Source organism: Salmo salar, chromosome ssa04 (genome assembly GCF_905237065.1).
Source record: "Salmo salar chromosome ssa04, Ssal_v3.1, whole genome shotgun sequence".
Taxonomy (NCBI): Eukaryota; Metazoa; Chordata; class Actinopteri; order Salmoniformes; family Salmonidae; genus Salmo; species Salmo salar.
The window spans coordinates 83,812,831-83,820,361 of NC_059445.1; the positions used below are offsets into that span (position 1 = coordinate 83,812,831).

Sequence of the window (7,531 nt, forward strand, 5' to 3'; positions counted from 1 at the left end):
GACATCTCTACGACAGTCATACAGCATCCCCAGCTGGAAGGGTCGGCCCAGAGCGGCTAGCTCGATGGTCTCCGAGTCGGACATGACTCAGTGTTCTGAAAACATATCAGAACTGGGTTTACTTCAGCAGCCCCGGTATTAGAAAATTGCAACAGATAATATGGCTGTCAACATAAAAATCATAGTTCTTTTGCTCATTGCCCAGACAATGCAGCGTGTGTAAATTATCACTGATACAGTATGTTATGCAAACATTTGAGTCACTCACATCTTTGTTCTCCAGTCTTGTTGTTCTTTCTGAACAGGAAGAGGACTCTGGAGCCCTAACGATTGGTGCTCTTATTTCTTTGGGGGAAAAAAACAAAGACACTGAACATGTTGATGGTTTTCTGGTGGACATAATACAGTCTTAATTAAAACAATCCACCTTAAGTTGACTTAAGTAATGTACCAAACTGAAAAAAATAGAGGACATATATTACAAATGTGAGTAGAAAATACAGAAGTTTCTCTACACTCTGGAATTGTTTTTCAGCAAAACAGCAGCCACACCTCTTGTTTTGGCATACAGCTTAGCTTTTTGATGAGGCTGGTAACCCTAAAATTCTAGAAGGACTGTCAGTCAGCGCTCTAGATGATATTCACAGGATAGTTTTGAAAATGTATTTGGAAGCTATATATGGTTTACATGTTAACAGAATAACCTACAATGTTTTTTCAGCTTTACTCACAGGACAATGGCATACAACCCAGCGTAGGCATGGCGTATAGGCCTAGTGTTTTCATTTTTTGTTGAAATGTTTTTTTGTATTCATTCAGGTTCACAGTGCGGACCAAACCAAGGTTTGGTAGGTATACCTGTACCGTTACAGCCCTATCCTAGTATACAGACACAACCAGGTCAACTCAACTGTAAAGAAACATTTTAAATGTTCACATAACAACGCAACACAACTCCAAACACGACAGACAAGAAGTTACATAGCCCCCTAGGCTATATGAATATAAAGAGACTTGAGCCAAAGAAAAATGGACTTGTGGAATGGAATGAGTTATCAGACCTCATCAATTCTACCATTACGTAACATTTGAGAACACAATTTAAAGGCCTATGTATTCATGTTTTGTTCACTGTACAATTTAACCACAAGGCTGACCATCTTTCCCCCCTCTTTCTGGCTGCCCTCCCCCTTCTTGCAGGTTCACCTCTCAAAAATGCAACAATAGAAAAAGTAGCTAAATGAATAAAGAGTAAAAATAAAAGCACAATTACATTATTTCACCAATTTAATAATGGGCAGTTCTTCACAAATAGTCACATAGACTATATGGAAATAACACGAGCCAAGCATGTTTACATGTAGAATGATATAGGTTATAAGACCTATGATTCATTTCATTAGTTCTACTACCTCACCATTGCTCATTTTATAAAGGTTTAAATATGTTGTAGTGAAGTTCAGCTTCAGTGCACTGGGTGGCGCTGTGTCACTGTCAGAAGATATGTGCTTCAGTCAGAAAAACATTTTACTCATCTCTTCGTTCTCATCGAGCTACAGAAACGAAACCCATCAAATACACTTGCTGGAAATAACTACTTTTCCTAATATCATGACTTCTATCAACATTCTTAGCTTGCCCATTCACTAAATATACTGTTAAATAACTCAGACTGACATCCAATACCTTTAGGATACTGAACGCTAACTTATTAGCATTAGCCTACCCTTATGCTGATGGGGACTAGTTAGCTACCGCCAAACATGCAGCCAACTCTGCTGCACTGCCTTTCTGGCTGTTTTACCCTCTCCACCTCATTCACTACTAACTCAACCTGATCACTTTTTTTTGCCTCTTTAAGAAGAAATTCTGGAGTATCCATATTTGCTGTTTTATGCTGAGGTGTTTTACTGAGTGATGACATTGACATCTAACCGGTGCTGTAGAGGTGGGGGTTAAGGGACAGGAGTGGTCCACTGTGTTATATCTCTACCAAACACAGCAGACACTGAGTCACACCAGGGGCTTCTTGCAGTGCCTGCTACTGCCTAGCAAAGTATATTGGATAGTTTATTTTTGTCATTAAAATGTGCATAGCGCAAGTGATGAATCCTGAATAAAATGTGTGGATTTTTCTGTGTCAGAAGAGATCCGGCAACAAGGCATCAATAGAATCTATTTATTGCAAAGCTACAGATTCTCAGATATTGACAGGCATTGGTTTTGAAAAGCATTTGATGGCAGCAGCCAGGTAAACAAAACCAAAGACTGCTAACAGGGCTATTAAAATCATTGTCATTTGTGTGAACTATCCCTTTAAGCACATCATTTGAGGAAAATAAAACAGGCAGTGCAATTGTAGATATTAAAAGTACACAATGATTGTGTACTTTCTCCAATAATTCATTGTGGATAAATTAACTGTTTATGCCCTTGTCTCTTAATATTTGAATACATTTATACAGCTCTGTGATCTCCATTTGCATTTACTTTTTCCTGCTTTATCCTGGTCCTTTCATCCTTCTCTCGCTGTCTATTGTGTTCTATTAATTTTAGTCTTTGGTTCTCAAGCTCCTGTCTTCGTTTTTCTTCCATCTTTTTTTCTGTTTCCATTCTCACTTTCTCAGCAAGGAGTTGCTTGTTTTCCTCTTCAGTCCTCCTCTTTTCCTCCTCCACTTTCTGTTTTTCAGTTTTGGCTTGATCGAGGTCTCTCTCTGCCTTATCCGCTCGATCTTTTGACCAGTCTCCACCCATTCGCTTGTTGGTCTCTGACTTTCTTAGAGATGATATGAAAATAACAACAAAAATAGACAGTGAATGCTTTTGCTCGCAAAGCAGTAATTTTGTACTGTCTGATTTGTGAGTTGACCTTGGTGCCCGCTCCCATACCCTACTATTCTGTATTTCTTTTGACTCATTTGAATACAGTCAGACCAGAAAAGCCACATCCCAGAAGGGCAGATAAGCGGAAACCCTGATTAGAAGCACCTGCTGCTCATCTGTTTCTTTACAGATGTTGTCACTACACACTGCAGGCTGTAAAGCCGCCACATCTGTGTGCGCTATCCCTGATGCAGTGAAAATTACAAAAAACATAGAATAATGAAGAAAGATTTATGCGACAACTTACACCAGCGGGTTTTACGCACCAGCCAAGCCTCTGGGAGAGCGCGATGGTTCTCTTTTGTTCAATAAATAATACACATTATTACAGCTATTGTCCGGGATTGGTACATACATATTTAACAAAAAATATATAATTACATTTAAATTAATGACACAGTATAACCAGCAATTTGAAGAATATAACTTATAAATACGTCATGAGCTTACGATTGTTTATTTTGGGTTCTAATGGGGAAAAAGACACTTATTTTACTCCATTGTTTATAAATATAAAAAACCTATGTATAGATTCAAAAGATGGTTAAAACTATAATGCAGATGTCATGGACTGTCAGTCCTGGCATCTGGAGCACATTCTTGAATTTGAGAGGGGGTTACATTTCCCTAGCCCCATCCCTCAGCTGCGGACCACAATAAGTGGTGGGACGGACAATGTTATTTCTCAACTATCAATTCAAGTAACAATTAAAGCTACAATTAAAACTACATTTGGTGAAACAGCGCCTTTGATATTGTTTTAGTGATGAAACGCAGGAGACAGTTGTGTCAGATGGAAGAAAGGTGTTCTTCCTTTGAAGTAACTTCGTTGTTGTAATATTCCAAACGGACGTGCCAGTTTCACCAAATGCGGATTGTAGCTTTAATGATTGGACAGTAAAGGTTTTGCTTAGCAACCATTTAGGCTTATCGAAATGAAATAAGGGTTAGTAGCCTACCTTAAATCAACGAAGCTTTCCGATGGATGTCAACCAGACAGAAATCACAAGTAGATGTACAAAATAGAAGCCAAGTAGAGCCCATAGGTCGGGATGTATCTCTACCAAGATGTAGACCGGGAGTGACACCCTGTTTTATAGACCAAATCACAGAGTTTCTAAACCCAGAAGTGCAACATCGCGAGACTTCCAGGAACGCATCTGAAACAGACTGAACAGAACATGCCGGGATTTGGTGCTTGAGAAGTCAATGAGAGAAGTGAAAATATCTTCCTTAGTTGTTCATTTTCACAAAATCAAAAGGAAAAACCTAGATTCGAGACAATTTCTTAAGTAGTTGAACATGTTATTTCACCAATCTCGTGAAAGTAATAAACTGACACGTTTTAATTTTAGTCAAAAACAAGTTTATATCGAAGGACTACCTTTGATTTTCCTGCTTGCACATGCGCAATTCGGCGCAAGATGACCATTAGACCCGATGACTTGCTTCTACGCCTGAGCTTTGACAGCCAACGTCGCCATGACATCACCTACAAGTGTAGTCGCGGATTTGAATAGGATAATCATTTTTAGCTTATCTTCATACTGTATTGTCTTTGACCAAATCTCTCTTTCTTGTAATATATGTGACCACCCCACCCAAACACTCTTCTTGTAAATCACATGACTAAAGGTAAGCCTCTGACTGCAGTCCGAATTCAAAGGGTGCATTCCAAACATGTAAAAAACACCCTCTCCCCTCAAATTAAGTGGACACTTCAAATCAAATCAAATGTATTTGTCACATACACGTGTTTAGCATATGTTATTGCTGGTGTAGCGAAATGGGTTGTTTTTACAGGGTCAGCCATAGTAGTACGGTGCCCCTGGAGCAAATAAAGGTTAAGTTCCTTGCTCAAGGGCACATCGACCGATTTTTCACCTGGTCGGCTTGATTATTCAAACCATCAACCGCTCGGTTACTGGCCCAACGGTCTAACCGCTAGGCTACCTGCCGCCCTGATGACATATCATGACGAATGATGAGTTGACACTTGCAGGGCAAGGGGCGAGGGAAGAATGAATACATTTTAAATGGACGCCGCCCTTGCCCAGAAATGTGTCACTAGTTCGTCCCACGGTTGTGTTTTCTGTCATCATGGAACCACCGGTAGCTGTTGTGTGTGCCTTATATGCGACACAGTGAATGATGATTGCATTTCATGTTTTGGCTAGAAGACAACACATCCGCAGATATCGAATGCTAGCCATCGGAGGATATCAGGTAAATCGAAAACTACAATGTATAAATGTGATGCCAGGACAAGTTGTATGCTCTAGCTAACGTTTCCAAAAGCTAACCAGACAAAAACATCATTACTTTTCCGATATGTGCTTGTGCTGTCGTGAATTAGTAGCACAATTTCTAACTTATTTACATTCATTTTTACTTATACTTGTATGTTGACCTCTCCATTTTGATGTTGGTTTCACGTTTTGGCTGCCTTTTCTTAGCGGATGATTAATCATCACAAATTTAATAGTGGCTACTCCATCACTCGAGGTGCTAAGTGGTTTTTAGAGGGCGTATACCTCTCCACGTGCATATTGTCACTTCTCCGCACGTTCCTGCTGTGTCCGAGGTGAACTGGACTGCTGTACCTAATTATTCTATATCGACATTATCGAAAATGAATCTAAACGTTTTTATATCGTTATTGAGGGATATTGATATATCGCCCAGCCCTAGCCTACATCATATCAAATTCAAAAATCAAGAAAAATTACAGAAACAGAGCATCACTTAAAAGGGGAATGGAAACACTTCAGGAAGTACAGTTGAAGTTGTAAGTTTACATCCACTTATGTTGGAGTCATTAAAACTAGTTTAACCTCTTATGGACAGACGTTCTGCTAGTTGAACCCCGTTCCGCCTGCGGAACCCCTAGCAACTGCATCGCACCGCGAAATACAAAACCAACTAAAATACCACTAAAATACCACAATTCAGTTTTCTCAAACATATGACTATTTTACACCATTTGAAAGATAAGATTCTCGTTAATCCAATCACATTGTCCGATTTCAAAAAGGCTTTACAGAGAAGGCAAAACATTAGATTATGTCAGGAGAGTACCCAGCCAGAAATAATCACACAGCCATTTTCAAAGCAAGCATATATGTCACAAAAAAACAAAACCACAGCTAAATGCAGCACTAACCTTTGATGATGTTCATCAGATGACACTCCTAGGACATTATGTCATACAATACATGCATGTATTGTTCAATCAAGTTCATATTTATATCAAAAACCAGCTTTTTACATTAGCATGTGATGTTCAGAACTAGCATACACACCGAAAACTTCCGGTGAATTTACTAAATTACTCAGCATAAACCTGCACGAAATACATAACAATTATTTTAAGAATTATAGATACAGAACTCCTTTATGCAATCGCGGTGTAAGATTTTAAAATAGCTTTACGGCAAAAGCACATTTTGCAATATTCTGACTTCATAGCTCGGCCATCACGGCTAGCTATTTAGACACTCGCCAAGTCGAGGCTCACTAAACTCAGAATTACTATTAGAAAAATTGGATTACCGTTGGTGTTCTTCGTCAGAATGCACTCCCAGTACTTCTACTTCAACAACAAATGTTGTTTTGGTCCCAAATAATCCATAGTTATATTCAAATAGCTCCGTTTTGTTCGTGCGTTCAGGTAACTATCCGAACGGTGACACGCAGGCGCATTTCGTGAGAATTTTTTTCGAAATGTTCCTTTACCGTACTTAGAAGCATGTCAAACACTGTTTAAAATCAATTTTTATACGATTTTCCTCGTAAAATAAGCGATAATATTCCAACCGGACGATGTTGTATTCATTCAAACAGGTGAAGAAAAACATGGAGTACTCTCGTGGCCACGCATCTCCAGTCTCTGAGCCACTAGGCTGACCACTCACAAACAGAGCTGCTGGTCCCTGCCCAGAGACAGCAGAGATCCCATTCCACTTTCTGGCGCCTTCAGAGAGCCTATGCAAGCCTTAGAAATTGTCACGTTACAGCAGAGATACTGTATTTTTCGATAAAGAGGCAAAAGAAGCACCAGAAATTGTCAGACAGACCACTTCCTCTATGGAATCTTCTCAGGTTTTGGCCTGCCATTCGAGTTCTGTTATACTCACAGACACCATTCAAACAGTTTTAGAAACTTTAGAGTGTTTTCTATCCAAATATACTAATTCTATGAATATTCTAGTTTCTGGGCAAGAGTAGTAACCAGATTAAATCGGGTACGTTATTTTCACCCGGTCGTGAAAATAGTGCCCCCTAGCCATAACAGGTTAACCCTCCACACATTTCTTGTTAACAAACTATAGTTTTGGCAAGTCGGTTAGGACATCTACTTTGTGCATGACACAAGTCATTTTTCAAACAATTGTTAACAGACAGATTATTTCACATATAATTCACTGTATCACAATTCCAGTGGGTCAGAATTTACATACACTAAGTTGACAGTGCCTTTAGTCGGCTTGGAAAATTCCAGAAAATGATGTCATGGCTTTAGAAGCTTCTGATAGGCTAATTGACATCATTTGAGCCAACTGGAGGTGTACCTGTGGATGTATTTCAAGGCCTACCTTCAAACTCAGTGCCTCTTTGCTTGACATCATGGGAAAAATCTAAAGAAATC

General features: G+C 39.3%; 1 long non-coding RNA gene across 1 annotated transcript; it reads right to left on the reverse strand.

Annotated features, from left to right (window-relative positions):
* Nucleotides 1–2,165: 2,165 nt before the first annotated feature.
* On the reverse strand, nt 2,166–4,002 carry LOC106593096 (uncharacterized). Its single transcript, XR_006769689.1, has 2 exons — nt 3,843–4,002; nt 2,166–2,776 (listed from the first exon to the last, which is right to left on the reverse strand). It is a non-coding gene; the product is annotated as an uncharacterized lncRNA (long non-coding RNA).
* Between the last annotated feature and the right edge of the window lie 3,529 nt (nt 4,003–7,531).